This window comes from Rousettus aegyptiacus, unplaced genomic scaffold, assembly GCF_014176215.1.
Source record: "Rousettus aegyptiacus isolate mRouAeg1 unplaced genomic scaffold, mRouAeg1.p scaffold_m13_p_9, whole genome shotgun sequence".
Lineage (NCBI taxonomy): Eukaryota > Metazoa > Chordata > Mammalia > Chiroptera > Pteropodidae > Rousettus > Rousettus aegyptiacus.
The window spans coordinates 67,406,649-67,426,880 of NW_023416312.1; the positions used below are offsets into that span (position 1 = coordinate 67,406,649).

Genomic DNA, 20,232 nt, shown 5'->3' on the forward strand with positions numbered 1-20,232 from the left:
CCTGCAGGAGGAGGGGGAAGAGAGAAAGTGTGATGGGTTCTCTGAACAGCCCTGACTGGGAGAGCTGTGAGCTCCACGTGGCTGGGGGCAGTACCCAGGCATCAGGGCAGAAAGCAGAGATGTGGGGACAGCAGAAAAGCATGGATGGCAGAGAAACAACAGTTGATTATTAACAGCCCCGGCTGCAAGACTGTGAGTCTGAGAGGCAGGCCCATCCCTCAACCCAGAGGGCTCCTCTTTGTATATCCTCCAAGACTGAACACTGCAGAGACCTAGGAGAATTTGAGCAGATGCTACTGAAACTGTTGCTAACATGGACAGAGATTGAGACTGAGAGTAGTGAGTGTGATTAAACATCTATAAGAAGGAAAAAAGGCATTATTAAGGCTCTATATAAAGCAGGAATCCAAGAGGCTTAGAAGCCACCTACTGGAAAAGGAAAGAAAAGCACCTTCTTTGAAAGAGGCTAAAGACACATTTATATATTAAATCTTTTCTCTGGGGGGGAAAAAAACAGAATACACTTCCATTAATGCCCAGATGGAAAAATAGTCCATTAAACACCATGAAAAACAAAGTTGACAAAGCATCTCAGAAATAAAGAGAAAAATCTCCAAAAAATAAGTTTACAGACATAGAAATATGCACCTTAAATGACAGAGAATTCAGGATGGTACTTCTGAAAAAACTCAGTGAGATCCAAAATAATTCATATCAGCAATTCCAGGAATTGAGAAAACAACTAGATGAACAGAATGAGTTCTTTAAGAAGGAGACTGAAACCCTCAAAGAAAACCAAATAGAAGTACTGGAGATGAAGAAAGCACTGAAAGAGGTGAAAAATGAAATAGCAAGCTTGGGAAATAGAGTTGACTAAATTGACTCTATTTCCCAGCATCAAGAAATCTAGAAATAAATTAGAAGGAGAAGAGAGAAACCAAAGAATGAAAAATAATGAAAGAGAAATTAAAGAACTAGCTAATATCATCAGGAGAGGATACACAAGAATAATGGCCATTCTTGGAGGGAAGGAAAAGGAGCAGGGATTAGAAAGCATTTTCAGATAAATAGTAGATGAGAATTTCCCAAATCTAAGGAATGAGATGGAGCTTGGAATTCTAGAAGTCAACAAAACACCCAATTATCTCAACCCAAAAAGGCCTTCACCAAGTCACATTGTATTAAAATTATCAAAAATCAAAAACAAAGACAGAATTTGCAGGGCAACCAGGGAAAAGAAGATGGTAACCCATAAAGGAAAACCCATTAGATTATCTTTGGACTTCTCAGCACAAACCTTACAAGCCAGAAAGGAGTGCAATGAAATATTCGAACTATTAAATGACAGGAACTACCAGCCAAGAATAATGTATCCAGCAAAGCTCTCCTTTGAATACGAAAGAGAAATAAAGACCTTTTGAGATATATGAAAATTTAGAAAATTCTCCACTACAAAGCCTGCATTAAGGAAAAACTGAATGGGGTCAGCTCAGCTAAAAAATGACAAAAGAAATACACAATTGGTAGTAAGGTGGCTAGTAGTCTGATAAGAGCAGAGGAGTGCCACTCTTACTAAGAACAGGGAATTATAAGCTTTAAAAAGAAAACATTTGCTATAGCAAGATAGTAATGAATGTTTAGCATATATAGGGACAAATTTAGACAACAGTGACTAAAATGGGGAGGATTCAAAGATCCAAATTTGAAAAGGTGAATGGAAATAAGGCACGCAAAGAAGAAAATGTAGTACTGTGTATGTATAACTATCCTTTACATATTTTTAATGATAACCACACACCAAAGATTCGGAACAGAAGTATATAATTTAAAACAAGAAGGACCAGTAGGAAAATCCACAAAACCCAATGAAAACCAAACAAACAAAAAACAGACACACAAGGACAAGGAAGACATGGAAACACTGAGCTACCAGAAAGTAAAAGATAAAATGGCTAAAAGAAGACCTCGTATTCCAATAATCACTCTAAATGGAAATGGACTGAACTCACAAATAAAAACGCACAGAGTTGCAGAATGAATCAAGAAACAAAAACCCAATCATATGCTGCCTCCAGGAGACACATCTCAACTCCAAAGACAAATATAGAATGAAAGTGAATGGGTGGAAAATGATATTTCAAGCAAATGGCATTCAGAGGAAAGCAGGAGTAGCAGTACTAATATTAGAAGAAATAGACTTCAAAATAAAAAAAGTAAAGAAAGATATTGAGGGGCACTTCATATGATAAAGGGAATCATGCACCAAGAAGACATAACAATTCTTAATATCTATGCTCTGTATCAGGGAGCCGTGAAATATGTAAAGGAATAACTAACATATCTAAAGGAAGAAACAGACAAAAACACTATGAAGTAGGGGACTTAAATACCCCACTATCAGATATGGATGGATCATCGAAACAGAAAATAGATAAGGAAATAACATACTTAATGATACATTAGACCAACTGGACATAATTGACATTTACAGAGCCTTTCATCCCAAAGAAGCAAATTATACACTCTTCTCTAGTGCACATGGAATGTTCTCAAAGATTGACCACATACTGGAACACAGAGATAGCCTGAACAAATACAAGAGGTTTGAAATCATACCAACCATATTCTCTAATCATAATGCTTTGAATTAGAGATGACTTGTACAAAAAAAGCAGAAAGAACCAAAAATACGTGGAGATTAAACAACATGCTACTGAAGAATAACTGGATCAGAAAAGAAATAAAAAGAGAGATCAAGAGATACATAGAAATGAATGATAATGATAGTAGAATATATAAAAACTTTTGGGACATGGCAAAGGTGGTCAGAAAAGGAAAGTTCATATCATTAAAGACCTATCTCTAAAAAACAAGAATGAGCCCAAATAAGCAACCTAATGCTTCATCTTAAAAACTAGAAAAGGAAGAACAAATGAGACTAAAGTCAGCAGAAAAAAAGAAATAATCAAAATTGGAGCAGATATAAATGAAACTGAAAACAAAAAAAACAATTGAAAAATAAATGTAACAAAGAGCTGTTTCTTCGATAAGGTTAATAAAATTGACAACCCCCTGGCTAGACTCTCTAAAGAAAAAAGAGAAAGAATATAAACAAAATTAAGGCTCAAAGAGGGGTAATTATGACATACACAGCATAAATACAAAGGATCATGCAAGAATATTATGAAAATGTATATAACACCAAATTTAATAACCTAGAAAAAATGGACCAGTACTTAGAAAAATACAACCTTCCTAGACCGAATCAAGAAGAACTGGAAAATCTAAATAGACTGATCAGCTGTATGGAAATTAAAATATTTATAAAAAACCTACCAAAAAATAAAAGTCCAGGATCAGATGGCTTCACCAGTGAATTCTACCAAACATTCAAAGATTTAATATCTATTCTCCTCAAACTCTTCCAAAAAATTAAAGAGGAGGCAATATTTCCCAACACATTTTATGAGGCCAATATCACCCTGATACCCAAACCTGGTAAAGATAACACACACAAAAAGAAAAGTACAGACTAATATCTCTCATGAATGTAGATGCAAAAATCCAAATAAGGTACTAGTGAACCAAATACAGCAACATAGTAAAAAGATTATACAACATGATCAAGTGGGCTTCATCCAGGGGCACAGGGGTCGTTCGACATATGCAAATTGATCAATGTGATACACCACATAAACAAATTAAAAAATAAGAATTATAATTAACAGATGCATAAAAAGCCTTCGACAAGATACAGCATCCATTTATGATCAAAACACTTCAGAAAATCGGTGTAGAAGGAAAGGGTGTTAACATAATAAAGGTCATCTATGACAAACCCCCAGCCAACATTATACTATACTAAATGGCGAAAAACTCAAACCTTCCTTCTAAGATCAGGAACATGACAAGGCTATCCAGTATTGCCACTGCTATTCAATAGAAAATTGGCTGTCTTAGCGAATGCAATCAGAAAAGAGAAAGACATAAAAGGCATCTAAATAGGAAACAAAGAAGTCAAACTGTCACTATTTGTGGATGACATGATTCTCTATATAGAAAACCCTAAAGGCTCCACAAGAACGCTACTAGAAACAATAAGCAAATACAGTAAAGTTTCTGGATACGAGATCAACGTTCAATTATCCATAGCATTCCTATACTCTAAAAAGGAAGTGTCAGAAAAAGAAGTGCAAAAATTATTCCTTTTGCAATTGTGACAAAAAGAATAAAATATCTAGGAATAAATTTAACGAAACATGTGAAGGACCTATATAATAAAAACTATAAGACCCTATTAAAAGAAATCGAAGAAGATACAAAGAAATGGAAAGGTATTCCATGTTTTTGGATTGGAAGAATCAACATAGTTAAAATGAGCCTATTACCTAAACATTATACAGCTTTAATGCAATGCCCATCAAAATCCCATTGATGTTTTTAAAGAAATAGAACAAAAAAATCATCACATTTGTATAGAAATATAAAAGACCCTGAATTGCCAAAGTCATCCTGAGAAGAAAGAATGAGGCTGGAGGCATCATGCTACCAGACTTAAAATTATACTACATAGCGACGATAATCAAAACAGCACGGTACTGGCAGCAAAACAGACACACAGACCAGTGAAACAGAACAGAGTCCAGAAGTAAATCCATATTTATACGGGCAAATAATTTTTACAAAAATGCCAAAAATATAAAGTGGAGAAAAGAAGGCCTTGTCAATAAATGGTGCTGGGAAAATTGGAAGGCTGTCTGCAAAAGAATGAAACTAGTCCGTTGTCTACCACCACACACCAAAATTAAGTCAAAATGGATTAAGGAACTGAATATTAGACCTGAAGCAATAAAATGCATAGAAGAAAACATAGGAACTAAACTAAAGGACCTTGGATTTAAAGAGGATTTTATGAATGAACTCAAAGGCCAGGGAAATAAAAGCTTAAATTAATGAATGAGACTACATCAAACTAAAAGGCTTCTGCTCAGCAAAAGAAACCGTCAACAAGGTAAAGAGACAGCCATCTGAATGGGAAAATATATTTGCAAGCAATGCCTCTGATAAGTGCCTGATATTCAGAATATACAAAGAATTCATAGAACTCAATAACAATAAAAAAAAATCCCATAAAAAAATGGGCAGATGACCTAAACAGACACTTCTCCCTAGAAGACATATAGATTGTCAACATATGTATGAAAAGATGCTCAACATCACTAACTATTAAGGAAATGCAAATCAAAACCGCATGAGATACCATCTCACACCTGTTAGAATGGCTATAATCAATTGGAGAAGTAATAACAAATGTTGGAAAGGATGCAGAGAAAAAGGAACCTTCATACATTCCTGGTGGGACTGAAAATTGGTACAGCTACTGTGGAAAACAGTATGGAGGTTCCTCAAAAAACTAAGAATTGATCTTCCATATGATCCAGTAATCCCTCTACAGGGTATTTACCCCAAAGACTTGGAAACCCATAGAAAACATATTTGCATGCCAATGTTCATAGCAGCATTATTCACAGTGGCCAGGACATGGAATCAACCGAAGTGTCCTACGATAGGTGATTGGATAAAGAAGCTGTGGTACATATATCCAATGGAATATTACTCAGCCATAAGAAGAGATGAAATACTGTCATTCGTGACAACACGGATGGGCTTTCAGGTAATCATGCTAAGCGAAATAAATCAGACAGAAAAGGTTGAAAATCACATGACATCACTTATATGTGGGATATAAACCTAAAAGCAACAAATGAGCAGGACAAACAAAGACTCATGGACATGGGCAATAGACTAGTGATTATCAGAGGAGATGGGGGAGGGAGGAGGTGAAAATAAATAAAATGTTAATAAATAAACAAATAAAATGTTAAAAAGATATAACTAACTAACTAACTAACTAACTAAATAAATAAATAAATAAATTGGCTTTAAAAAATCAAAAACTGAGAGGGGAAAAAATGGTGTAGATGATAGAGGCTCTGTTCATCCCTATGGTGATCAAATCAAAGTTGTGATGGGATCAAGGAGCAGCAGCAAGTAAATAATCGCCTGGATCTAGATGAATAAGACATACAATTACGGAGAAATCCAAGAAAGCATTCTGCAAAGGCAGAACGTAGGACAGAGTGAGGATGTGGGGCAACCTGGTCCCCAGCGGCTGAGTGAGACAGAGACTGCAGCAGGGGCAGAGGCACAGGCCTCATAAAGCGGCTACATCCACGTGTATATTTTCGTGGTGACAGACCCGCTCGCTATAAGCACCAGAGCTAATTCAGCTGTGCCCATAGGGCACCAGGCACTTACAGGGAGACACTGTCAGAGTGAGGGCCAAGGCGAGGCTTGCTGGGTACAGAAGTGCCAGCGGTATCCATTGTTCCCTGTTGAATACTCCCCACTCCCAGTGTGTGGTCACAGCACCGCTATAGCTGTGAGGTCATCAAACTGAATAACAAAAGTCGCTCTGCCCAGAAGATTCTCTGAAACCCTGCCTACCCCACGTTGAGCCCCACCCAAGCCACATCCAGGTATATCCTCAACAAGTCAAGTGCCCCTTGCTGAGACTCACGCTGGTGGAGGCAGCTGGCCTCGGTTTCTGGTGTGGCCTTTTGAGGAAACTATAAGCATAACATCTGGGGATTACTTGCTGAATCTTAACAGGTGGACTTGGAGGGGCACAGGCGGGGGCTAAATTTGGCCTGCGGCTGAACCCCTCTCAGGACCGTGCCACTGGACACCTACTTCACAAATCCACGCTAATAAGACCGGAGACTTAGAAACTTTGCTTAGTGCATAGAAACAGACATGGAAAGGCAGCCAAAATGGGAAGACAAAGAAGCAGAAACCATATGAGAGAACAGAACAGACATCCAGATATAATGGAGTCAAGTAATCTAACAGATGCAGAGTTCAAAACACTGGCTATAAAGTTCAATGAAGTTCAGTGAGAACTTCAACAAAGAGATTTAAAAAAACCCCATAAAAATAGAAGTGGAAATTATAAAATAGAACCAGTCTTAAATGAAGAACACATTATCTGAGATGAGAAGTATAGTAAATGGAATAAACAAAAGAATAGACAAAGTGAATAAAGAAGAGGATCAAATGTCCTATCTAGAGGACAGGAAAACCATGGACACAATCAGAATGGCAAGAAATAATTTAAGGAGCATATGGGCCACTATTAAGGGTCCAAATATACGTCTGATCAGCATAACCAAAGAAAATCAAGATGTTGAACAACTGTTTGAAGAAATAATGATGGAAAACTTCCCTAACTTGGTGAAGGAAATGGACATAAAACTCTAGGAAGCTCAGAGAATTGCAAAAATCAGGGATTCTAAGAGGCCCACACCAAGACACATCACAATTCAAGTGCCAAAGTTTAAATGCAAAGAAAGAATATTACAAGCAGTAAAAGAAAAACAGTTAATTACTTCTAAAGGAACACCCATAAGACTGGCAGTTGATTTATCTAAAGAAACTTTGCAGGACAGAAGGGCTTGGCAAAAAAATATTCAACAGGATAAAGACCCAAGATATACAACCAAGGATACTTTATCCAGCAAAGCTATCATTTAGAGTTGAGGGACAGATAAAGAGCTTCCCAGACAAAAATAAACTAAAGGAATTTATCACCACTAAGCTGGTATAACAGGAAATGTTGGAGGGACTTCTTTCAGAAGAAAAACCATGTATCAAAAACAGGAATAAATAATGGTAACACCTACGTTCCTATCAATAAGTACCTTAAGTGGAAAAGAATTAAGTGCTCTGACCAAAAGATAGAGTGGCTAAAAGGATAAGAAAACAAGGCCCTTACATACAAAAAGGAAGAAAATGGACAAAGATATTGCTTTGATGAACCTAGAAGGTATTTAAGTCAGACAGAGAAAGATAAACACTATACGATTTCACTTATATGTGGAATCTCAGGAATAAAAAGAACAAACTAATCAAAAATAGACTCACAAATATAGTGGAAAATTTGGTGACAGAGAGGAGGGGTTTGGGAGTCTGGGAGAATAGGGTGAGAGGTTAAAGAAGTACAATTTAGTAGCTGATGGATGGTCACAGGGATGGGGAGCACGGCACAGGGAATGCAATTAGCATTAATACATTGGCTAGGTGGAGGGTCAGGGGAGGGAGGGAGCAATTGGGGGATCATTTTACGAACTGTATAGATGTCTAACCAATGTCCTGTATACTTGAAACTAAAATTAAAAAAAATAAAAACTATTATATTTCAAAGAATACCACAAAGAAAATGAAAAGAAAATCTAATGAGTGAGAAAAAACAATGAAATGTTATGTCTGATAAGGGACTTGTATCCAGAATATATAAATGACAATTACAGCTCAATAATCAAAAGATAAACCAATTTAAAAATGGTCAGACTGTCTATGGCCATGCCACCCATGAATAAGCCTGATCTCATCTGATCTCAGAAGCTAAGCAGGGACGGACCTGGTTAGTACTTGGATGGGAGACCACCTAGGAAGACCAGATGCTGCAGGCATACAAAAAAAAAATAGGCAGGGCACTTGAATAGACATATCCCCAAAGCGGGTATACAAATGACCAATAAGCACATGAAAAAATGCTTAACATTATTAGTTATTAGGGTGATTCATATTTTAACCACAATGAGATACAACTTCACATCCACTAGGATGACTATAATAACAAAAGACAGATAATATCAGGATATGGAGATATTGACACCCAAACACAGGCTGCTGATGGGAATGTAAAAGGATGCAACTACTTTGGAAAACAGTATGGTAATTTCTCAAATGATTAAACACATAATTACCTTATGACCCAGCAATTTCACTATAAGCTATATACTCAAGAGAAATGAAAACATATTCCATACAAAAACACGTATGCAAATGTTCATAGCATTACTCAAAATAGTCAAATGAGCATTTGATTTCTACAAAGAATAGAATCATGTAGTGGGCCAAATTATAAACTGTAGGCATCTTTTTTGAGCTTAGGACTTCTTTTCATCTTTTGAGCTCTGGTGCCCCTCATCTATTTAAGTGAGTAATGACTTTCAATAAACATTTTGAAAACAGTTTAAGGACCCCAGTTGTTACCATTCCATTCCCCCTCAGCTGAGCTCAGATTAGGAATTGCTATGTAATAGTTTAGCAGAAAAGCTATTGCAAATTATAATCTCAAAAGTCCTTTTCCATTCATTTATCCCAAATCAGTTCATCATCCACCTATCCACTCATTCTTTGGCTCTTATGTCAAGTAACTGCCATATTCCAGGCCTTCTGCTAGATGCTAAGCATAGCGAGGTGACTATACAACAGTGCTGATAGGAATACCACACAGAATACAACTAGAGTACAGAAGTAACATCTAAATCCTGAAGATTGAGAAATAATAGACTACTTGCCAGGATTGGTTAAACATTGTAAGCAGTAAAGTGTTTAGTAAGGTAAACATTTATACATTCATTCATTCATTCATTCATTCAATAAATATAATATTAAGTGCCTGCTAGACGCTAGGTGTTAAAATTGTAGCAGTGAGCAATATGGACAAGAAGATGGTTAGGCATGTGGGAATCTGTTTTATTTTCAACCCTTGATCTAATTTGAATTGCAAGATTATGAACATTGCTTTTGTAGTTGTATTTGTCTAAAACTTCCCTAAATATACTATGCTCAAGTTTACATTCAACTGTATGGGGTTAGCCTTAACCTCATGTGGTAGATAAATTAGACACTGGCTTTTTCTTTGCTTATTTCAGTGTTTTGTGGCAATGCTCTCTCTTACAATTTGTCTTACACTCTGCCCAACTATGACTTTTGAACATTCTCCAAGATCAGCCCTGCCCCCTCGGCTGGGTGCTTTTGTGTAAGACATAACCTACACAATCAGAGGCTGTGTTCCTTCCTATTCCCAACTTTCCAAAAATTTTAGGGTTTTTGTGCTACCATAACGTGCTTTTTATGTCACATAGCCTTACATATTGTGTTCTAGTTCATGTGTGTGCCCTGCAATGCCTTTGAGATTGTCAGGTCCCCGTAGAGCAGGCCAGAGCTTCTATTTATTTTAACTCTTTCCACAAGCCAGGGTAACGTACTGTGACTATAGAGCATACCCTCAAATGTTGTTTGACTTACTCAGATTCTGAACACATGGCCATAGCTAGGTCTTATGAACGTGTCTGTCAATTTCACATTTCTCAACAAATTCAAACTCAACATTATTTTCATTGCAATCAAATGCAAGGCCAAATTCTTGCCAGCTTTTGACAAATTCTTATGACTCTTTCAGATCTCCTGCCAGCAACCATCTTGCTCTAGTAAATTGGAAAGCTTTATAACATAATGCAAAGGGAGTGTGGCAGGCACAGACATAGCAGAGCAGAGCTAATAATAACCTTTCAAAAGAAAAGCTACTCCTGGGAATCTTGGGACTGATGGCAGGCTGGTTGGAGGGATATTTTGAGGAGGGGGACATTTTGGTATCCTTCACATTAACTAGTAACTGCTTACTTCATTTGGGCCTTCCCTTACTTCATAGGGAATAGCTGTTTCCTTATGATGGGAAAACAACACAAAGCGCTGTGGCATACACATCCCAAATTGAGGTGAGGGAATTAATTTCCCTGGCATTACAAGGAAGTCTACCTCACTTGGAGTTCTTTCTTCTCATGGTAGAATTCAGGGCATGCTTTTCAAATGTTGCCATGCATCAGATGGCATGAAGCATTTGTTTAAAATGCAGATTTCTGGATCTCACCAGGCATTATACGTTATAGTGTAGTTTTGCCTCAGGGCTAAAAATGCAATTTTAAAATAATGTAAGCAATTGAAAATAGAGTTGTTCCTTGATATTCTCAAGGAATTGGTTCTAGGACCTCCCATGAATACCAAAATCCAAGGATCTTCAAGTCTCATACAAAATGGCATAGAATAATGCATACAGTTATCCCTCTGCATCTGTGGATTGAAAATACCATTTTCAATCCGTGGTTGGCTGTATCTGTGGATATAGAACCCACGGATGTGGAACCTATGGATATGGAAGGCTGGCTGTATATCATAGTTTTTAATCCCTTTAAGAAAGATAGAGGAATCTTCAAGATGTAGAAGAAGCCTGGGCCTCCTGCAACTGCTTGGAGGCCCTGAGGTAGAGAAAGTCCCCTCAGTGAGTATTACCATACTCCTCTATGCCCTCACTTCCAACTTATTCCACGTGTACTATGATCTAGAGAGGAGCCCATTCCCTGTCATTAAATGGTCAACAATTCTCCTCTCTTTTCCAAGGCTGCTAGGTGGTTAGAATTTCCCATTCTAATTATTCTGGGGCCTGCTGGGAATGACTTTGATATTAGTTTATCTAGTTTAGAGCCCTTGTGGCAACCTCAATTCAAGTGCACCAACTCAGCTGCAAAACATCAGGACAAAAAAAGAGAGCTCTCTTTTCAGCTTCAACTCATTGCCTACCCATTGCCCCCAATATTCCCTTATACCCTAGTACTGATGCCCTCCAAATAATGCATGTAAGCCTTCCTAAATGGCAAGCGACCCCTCAGTCCATGTTACAAACATGTCCTTCTCTGTATTGAACATGTGCAGTTGTCTATTGGGCAGCCATTGTGTCCATCCCCTAACCTTAGGCATAAAATGGCTGTGAATCCCTCTCCCTAATTATGTTGCTAGGTAGTTGGAATTATGGCTTGGCACGCTCTGGACTTTTTTGTTATTTTTCTTATGGGGGGTTATCATGTTTATTTAACATTCTGTGTAGAATTTTGTTTTTCAGTTTTATTGAGACATAATTGGCATAGAGTACTGTATAAGGTTAAGGTGTATAATATAATGACTTGACCTACATATATCGTGAAATGCTTACCACAATAAGTTTAGTTAACATCCATCACCTCATACAGATACAAAAGAAAAAAAGAAAAAAAGAATAAGGTTTTTCTTCATGACTAGAACTTTTTAGGTCTATTCACTTAGTGACTTTCAAATATACTATTCAGCAGCGTTAACCACAGTCATCATGTTTTACATCACATTCTGGTACTTATGTATCTGGATGCTTGTATTTTTAGACCACTTTTATCCAATTCCCCCACCCTCCACCCCTTGCCGCTGGTAACTACTATCTGATTTCTTTTTCTATCAGTTTTTTTTATTCCACATATAAGTAAGATCATATAGTATTTATCTTTCGCTGTTTGACTTGTTTCACTTAGCATAATGCCCTCCAGGTCCCTCTATGTTGTTTTTCTAAAGAGAAGGTAAGGACAATAAAATGGCAGAACAAAAGATAATTGCAAATTGATCTGGTGGATTAGGTCCCTGAGATATACGTCCCATTTTCTAAAATAGTTTTGCAAGGTCCTTGCGAGCATCTCTGGGTTTTATTTGAGACCATTTAGTACATGGAACACAACTACACCCACAAAATAATACATGTCATAAACAATGAAGCTTAATTCTCTTTCCCGCTGATTCCAAGATATGTGGGAGGAAAGGAGGCAAACTGGTGAGGGCGTTGGATCCCCAGGATACCCTACTCTGTGTTCCACCTCTGACCCACTCTGTTGCCTTCAAAGACATTATCTGCTTTCTGAGAGTCAGAATGTAATCTGGGCAGTTTTTAATTTATAATTTCGTATACAATCAGCCAATAGGATTGCAGTGCTTCTGCTGTTCCTCACTACCTCCTCTGCAGTCACCTTGCCAGTTTCAATTTTTCTCCTCTTGTTCTCCCTGCTCTACCACAAGGTGGGGTTGGGGTGTGAGGAGAAGGAAAAAAGACCTCAGGGTAGTTGGATGCTGGAAATTAAAAAAATGTCGCTCTTTTCCAGTAGACTGCCAACGTTCTCCATTGTTATGTAAGGAAGATAGGGCCTCAATGGAATTGAACGCAGTGTGGATAAATTATGATTGAAGAGTAGGATGGAGAGAGACGTTGGAAGCAAAATGCCATATCCTATGTAAGGACAGAAAAACAGCACTGTAGAAGACTCTGGGTAACGCAAAATATGTATATCATAGTTGAGACTTAGAAATACAACATGTTACTTTCTCTAGACCTCTATTTTATCACTGCAAAAAATATTCCAGGGATATCTCAAGTGGTCCCCAAAAGAAATGCAGATGTTCCTCAACTTACAATGGAGTTGTCGCAATAAACCCATTGTCAATTGAAAATATCATAAGTTAAAATGCATTTGATACACTCAACCTACTGAACATCATAGCTTAGCTTAGCCTACCTTAAACATGCTCAGATCACTTACATTAGTCTACAGTTAGGCAAAAATTATCTTTGTGCCACTGCTTAGCATCACAAGAGAGTGTAGTACAGCATATCACTAATCTGGTAAAAGATCAAAATTTGAAATTCAAAGTATGGTTTCTATCGCACCATCATAAAATTAAAAAATCATGTCAAACCATCATAAGTTGGGGACTGTCTGTAAGCTCTAATTAGACTCCCAAGCCCCACTGACCTCACATGGTAGAACTGTCCTACTTACATCCTGACGAGGGGTGCTTGTCATCACAGAAAGCGACACTCTCAGTGATTTATAGAGCTACCAGCTTCTCTATACAAGCGTTCTCTGGCCAGTTTCGAACACGATGGACCAGAAAATTAAGCATTATGTGTTTTTCCTTTTAGCTTGCCCCTAGTAAAGGGATATCAGATAGCCAGTACCCCACATTTTTGTCTAGAATTTTATACTTTTCAAGTGCTTTCACATACTTTCTCTCATTTTATTGTTACATCCACCCTGCAAAGTTGGCAGGGCACCAATTATTATCTGCTACAGATATGGCAACTGGAGACTGGAAGGGGAAATTACATCTTGAGGGTTGCACATCTAGTTAGTGGTAAAGTAGATCTAGAATCTGAATCTTCTGACTCTGACTTCTACTCACTTGGTTCACTTACTATCTATAGGGATAATGTTCAAACAAGAGCAACCCTCACAGGATTCAGCGGGATAATGCCTGGAAACTTAGCCCTCTCTTTAACAACCTGCCACACCTCACCCCGCCCCCCATCAGAAGCTCCATGTAGCCCGACCTTCTTGTGTCCTCATTCCTAAATCCCTGTCTCTGCTCCTCATTCTCCTGTCAGCCCTTCTGAGCCTTGGTATGGGCCCACCAATACCCACTGAATAAATGCTCCTCCTGCCCTCCCCCGCACTCCCAATTAAATTGCAACTCAAGGCTTTACTCTTGGAAGAGTTTCCAGGAGTGCCTGAGGGCATAATGACCTGGATAGATGGGGAGGGATATGGGGAAAAATTTTTCTTTTATATTTCAATTCCTTTTTTCCTAGATAGGAAAATAGAGCTGGCGTATTCTCATCTGTCAGTTCTCAGCTCAAGTATCACCTCCTCAAATAGACCTTCCCTGAGTGACCAAATTAGAGTGGGTTTCTCCCTTACTGTCTCACAGCACCTTGGTCTGTTCTCTCATACCAATCATCGCAAATCGCTTTAGTGGATTTTTCTCTATCTACTTATTCTTAAGCTCCCCACTGGAAGGAAAGTCCATTGAGGTTAGGGATTTTGTTTTATTCACTATTGCAGTTCTAGAGCCTTGTGCAGAGCTGGTGTACAATGGATTTTTGCAGAAAGAATTAATTGAAAATCCAAAAGCCAAAATGTAAATGGAGCATCAATAATATTATGTATCATTTTTGAAACATATAATTTTTTAGTCTTCACAACAGCCTAATGAGGTAGATTCTATTACTATTTCCATTTTATGAGTAAGGCTCACCAAAGTGGCAAAATTTGTCTAAGGACACACAATTAGAACCTGGGGACTACAATTCAAATCTGGGTCAGGTGAACTCTAGAACTTAAACTTTTTTAAATTAAAATTATCGGGATGACATCAGTTAATATAATAAAATAGGTTTCAAGTGTACAGTTCAATAATACATCATCTGTATATTGCATTGTGTGTTTCCTTCTCTCACTGGAGCAGGTAGGTAGATGGGGTAAAGGGGGGCAAGCTTTTAAACACTAAGAAATACTGTCTTTTTGGGAAGTACAATAAGTGGGATTGCATAATAACCAGCATACTCACTCTTCTGTGTCAGAAAGTTATCTCCAAAAGGTGCAGAAACAGAGCCTGATCATTTTGATAAACACATCCCTCTATACACTTGGCCAAGCCTCTGCCTGCCCAGGTCTTTCTTTTTGTTTCCTTCAGTTTCTCTTTTTTCCAGAAGCGACTTTTGCAGGGCTCCTGCATTCAGCTGTGCAGGTTGTACAGTGCACAATTCTGAGAGCACCATTCATACTAGATGTGGCAGTCCTGGAGCCCACTGAACTCCTTATCACCTTTTCTGGGGTTCCCTAGAGATGTAAATTGAGCCCTTCAGTCAAAGAGGTACGGACCGTTCCACTTGCCTGCATCTTTCAGTTGGGGAGTAGGGGAACTTCATTTCAGTTAGATAATGGCCCTACCCATAGCCATAGAAATTTATTTATCTCCAAACATTAAACACATACAATGGATACAAAGTCTACGTTATGTATTTTCTAATATGGCTGGCAGACTATAAACTAATTCCCCAAGCTTCTCCCTATCAATCAGTGAAAAAGTGTATATTGAGTACTTACTATTTGTCCCACATTTTACTAGGCACCAGGGAAATATAAAGAAAACATAAAGCAGAGTCTCTTTCTTAACAGAACTTCAGTCTACAAAGGTAGAAGAGAGACATATTTTGAAAAAACTAGAGCGGAAGTAGGCAAACGATGTCCTGCAGGCCAAATCTGGCCTGCTACTTGGTTTTGTATAGACTTCTAGCTAAGAATTGTTGTTATATTTTTAAATAGTTGAAAAATCAAAAGTAGAATATTTTTGACACCTGAAAATTATATGAATTTCAAATTTCAGTACCCATAAATAAAGTTTTATTTGTACACAGTCGCTTCATTTGTTTATCTATGTTAGCATTATCTATGGCTTCTTTCATGTTACAAGAACAGAATTAAATAGTGTGACAGAGATCTTACAGTACACATATCCTTAAATATTCACTATCTGCCTCTTTACAGAAAAACTTTGCCAGCCTCTGAACTACAGGACAATAAATGTAGGCTTGGTCAGTTTTGTTGCTCAGTCTTCACATTTTAAAATATTCTGGGAAGTCATATGCATTAAAAAATTATTAATTTGTAGTCTCTCACATGACCAATTATTCAGTTAATCACACTTAAGCAATAAAATCCCAATAAAAACTCTGACACGAAAGCCCTGAGCATGCTTCTGGCTGAATAATACATCAGTATTCCAGAATGATGACATGATGTGTCCCAGTTCAATGGTGAGAAAACATGAGATCCCTGTGTCCAGGACTTTCCTGGTCCTTGTTCTATGTGTCTCTTCATTTGGGTGGTCCTGACTTATATCCTTTATAATAAAACTATTTTTGTAATTAGGAAAAATTTCATTAATTTATTCATTTATTCAATAAACATTAAGTAAGAGCCTACTGTTTCAGTGTATTGTGATTAGAGGTGAAGGGACTTCAGCATAAAGTATCTTTGTGTTGGTTAGTGTTCTTGTATGAAATGTATGAAGTAAGGTATTAAGAGTAAAACCCTGCGGCATAACCTCTTAGAGGGTATGTGGGGTGATGGAAACTTCTCTGTACATCCAGGAATCTTTAGGGTTAGGCCAATGGGAACTTTGATGGGGGGTCAGTTAAGAAGGTTCTAATTTCAGTAGTTCAAATCTTCTTTAATAATTGGTGTTGATTTTGTAATGAACGAGGAGGCCTATCATACTTTCTTTTCTTTCACTATTAGAAATTCCTGATATGCCACATTTATTAAGAGCAGTTTTAAGATAAACATATTTCTCATCAAGCCTTTGTGACTAGCTCACAAATTTCTAGGTCTGGGTGATTCTATAAGTTCAAACATGCAGGGGAAGTTGGGAAGTTGGGAAGAAAACAGGCAAAAAAAAAATCCTGTGACTGAAGAGGGGAGAATAAGGAAGAGATAAATACAATGACCGTTTCCCCTCATTTTTTACTCTTAGATCTCATCTATTTTCCTTTTTTAAACAAAAGCAAATTTACCTTGACAGCTGAGATAATGTAATTTTACAGTCATATCTCAAGTAAAATGCAAAGTAATGCAGTGGGTTGTAACCTCTGATGCTCTTACTGGGCATTATGACTTTTGTGTTGTAGCTATAGGACACCTCCTGGCCCATGCTTTCTCTCACACTGCACCAGACTAGAAGAGGGCTCCAGTAACCACAGGGAGAGAGAGACACATTAATGTTAATAACTCAGTGCTCACACTTAGTTTCTATTCTTCAAGCTACTAGGATATTAAAAGAACATTTATATCACTTAGCTTTCCAGTCAACTGATTCCTGGTGCCCTGAAGAAAGATAATGAAAATAAGGCAGAAGTCAAGAAGAATCACATTCCTCAACTATGAGTTCTGGGCCATGGGCATTTGACTTGTTCATAAATATTATTTGTAGCCTATAAAAAGAATGTTCAGAGACTAATGCATAAGAAGGCCAGGTCTTCCGCTAGGAACAATTCTTCCTGAGACTCAGCTTTGAAATCTTTAAAAATTAGTTATTTTTAGCTCTAAATTGTCGTCTACTGGACGGAAGAGGAAAGGACATCAGCCAGCCAGCAGATGGACAGAGGTATTCTTTGGGCATTAGGACCTTCCTGTCACTTTCATAGTTGGTACCATTTCTGTTTGAGTTACCCAAGATAGAATTTCCATGATGACTACTGATGTTCCTGATGCACATCCTGGTGAATCTGGGGTGCAGAGGAGCAGCCCAGGTATCTGCCCTGTTTAGTTTCCCTTTAGCGTAGGGAAAGAAAACCCATCACTTCTTTTCATTTGTCCTCTTCCCATTCCTACTTGCATCTTTGTCAGTCACTGAAATCATTACCAGGCAAACAGCAGGCATCGAAGGCTGCTGCTACTGTTGGAAGCAGAGTCTACTGCTCAGCAAACACCTGCCAAACTATACCCTCAGCATTTTGAGGTAAAGAGCTTTAATTCCTAGCAGATTCGAGCTCTCAGACAGCTTGCTGACCATGAATGAGTATTGATGCAGAATGATCAAATAATCCATTTCTGTGTCGGACCACCAGGGGGAGGGCCAGGCTAGGCCCAGGCAAGATGCAAAAGTCTGAAGAGTCAGTGTTTGGTGCCCCCTGCAGCCTTTGTAGAGAGAATGCTCCACCCTCCTCTCATGAAAGAGGAGGATGGATATTTCATTTGCAGGTGAAGATAGGATTTCAAGAGAGGCTTCAGCAGCAAGAGTTGTCTAGGAAGAAAAGGAACAGGACTGAGAGGTCCCAAGGCAGGATGTCTAAGTTGGATGAGGAGTTTTTTCATGAAAATGAGCTTTGACCCTCTGTGGGTGTGGTGATCTCAGGTGCATTGTCTGATTGTTCATCTGAGAAAACTGAGAGTATTAGCAGCATTGCTGAGAAGAAACCAGAAGTTCCAAGTCTGGTGGGCGTACTGAAGAGAAAATGAGCTAGTGTATATAAGTAACCATGTAGTGAAATGCATATTAGGTGCTTTTTGGCCTCAAATGTCTATGGGATAAATACGGTGGTTCTGTGCATGGGTTTGGGCGTTCGACATCTTTAATCCAAATCCAGGCTCTACCACTTTCTATCATATGACCTTATCAGTAAACTGGGGATAATAGTATATCATAATATGGTGCATTATCCTGGTTTTTCTCCAATGTCTCTTGGTTGTTCTTTCTCAGTCCCTTTGAGCAATCTATTCTGTTATTTCAGCTTCTACAAATTAAAGTGCCTCAAGCCTAATTTTGGACCTTTTCTTTTTTCTGTCCACATTCATTCCCTTAGTGATCTCATCTAGCCCTTCTAAATCCCTAGCTCTAGTCTGGACCTCTCTTCTAGATCTGTAGACCAGGGGTTTAGTACTGGTCTGTGGCCTGTTAAGAACTGAGGCACACAGCAGGAGATGAGCGGCAGGAGAGCAGGCCAAGCTTCATTTGTATTTGCAGCTGCTACCCAGCATTAGCATCACCACCTCAGCTCCACCTCATAACATCAGGCATTAGATTCTCATAGAAGCACTGATCCTCGGTGCTAAAAAGGTTGGGGACTGCTGCTGTAGACCACACCTAGTCAATATCTCCATTCGGATGTCTAATAGGCATTTCCAACACCACACATTGAAAACGCAACTCTGGATCTCTGCACTCCTACACCTTAGCCTGTTCCTTCCCCACTTTTTCTGATCTCAGTAAGGGATAACTCCAACCTTCTAGTTACTCAGGCCCAAAATCTTGGTGTCATCCTTGACACCTCTCTTTTTCTCACACCCCAGATTTGATCCACTGGTAAACTGGATTTATCTTTGAAATATATCTAGAATCCAACTACTTCTTATCACATCCATCACGACCACCCTGGTCTAAGCCACTATTATCTCGTCTGGTTAATTCAATGGTCTTATAATTTCTGTCTTTGCCCCTGCACAATTTTTTTCTTTTCTCAATCAACCACAGAAATCTTGTTAAAATGCAAGTTAGATCATGTACCTCCTCTGCTCAAAACCCTCCCATGGCTCCCCATTTCAGCTACAATAGAAGTTAAAATCTTTACAAAGGTCTTTCATCACCTAAATGGTCTGTCCCTCACTCCCACTACCTCTCTAACCTTATCTTTCACTTCTCTCCCTTTTGTTCACTCCACTCCAATCACACTGGCCTTCCCAAAGTAGGAATAAAGGTGTCAGTATAGCTGAGCCATTATCGAGGGGCTCTGGAGAAAAGTGATTTCAAGTTCATTTCCACTGTTCACAGAATTCATTTCCTTGTGGTAGTAGGACTAAAGTCCCCACTAATTTGCGGGCTGTCAGCTGGGGGTCACACCCATGTCCTAGAGGCCACCCACATTTTTTTAGTTATTTAATTCTTTTTTTATTTTTTATGTAAAGGGAGTTAAACATTAATTATGCTTTTGAGGTCTCATATGGCTCTTTCCATCTTCAAGCCAGCAATGGGACATAGAATCCTCTGTGAGTTTTGAATCTGATATTCCCTTCTGCTACTGGCTGGAGAAAATTCGGCTTTTAAAGGACACATGTGATTAAATTAGGCCTGCCTGGAGAATCTCTTTGATTAGTAACCTTAATTACATCTGCTAAATCCCTTTTGCCATGTAATGCA

The 20,232-nt window shown here is 38.4% G+C and overlaps 1 protein-coding gene and 1 pseudogene across 1 annotated transcript in view; one reads left to right on the forward strand and one right to left on the reverse strand.

The window, feature by feature from the left end:
- TRPC5 (transient receptor potential cation channel subfamily C member 5) overlaps positions 1 to 20,232 on the reverse strand; it is a 325,722-nt gene that overhangs the window by 7,377 nt on the left and 298,113 nt on the right. The gene's annotated exons all lie outside the window — the stretch shown is intronic.
- On the forward strand, positions 8,412 to 8,531 carry LOC118608385 (annotated as a pseudogene).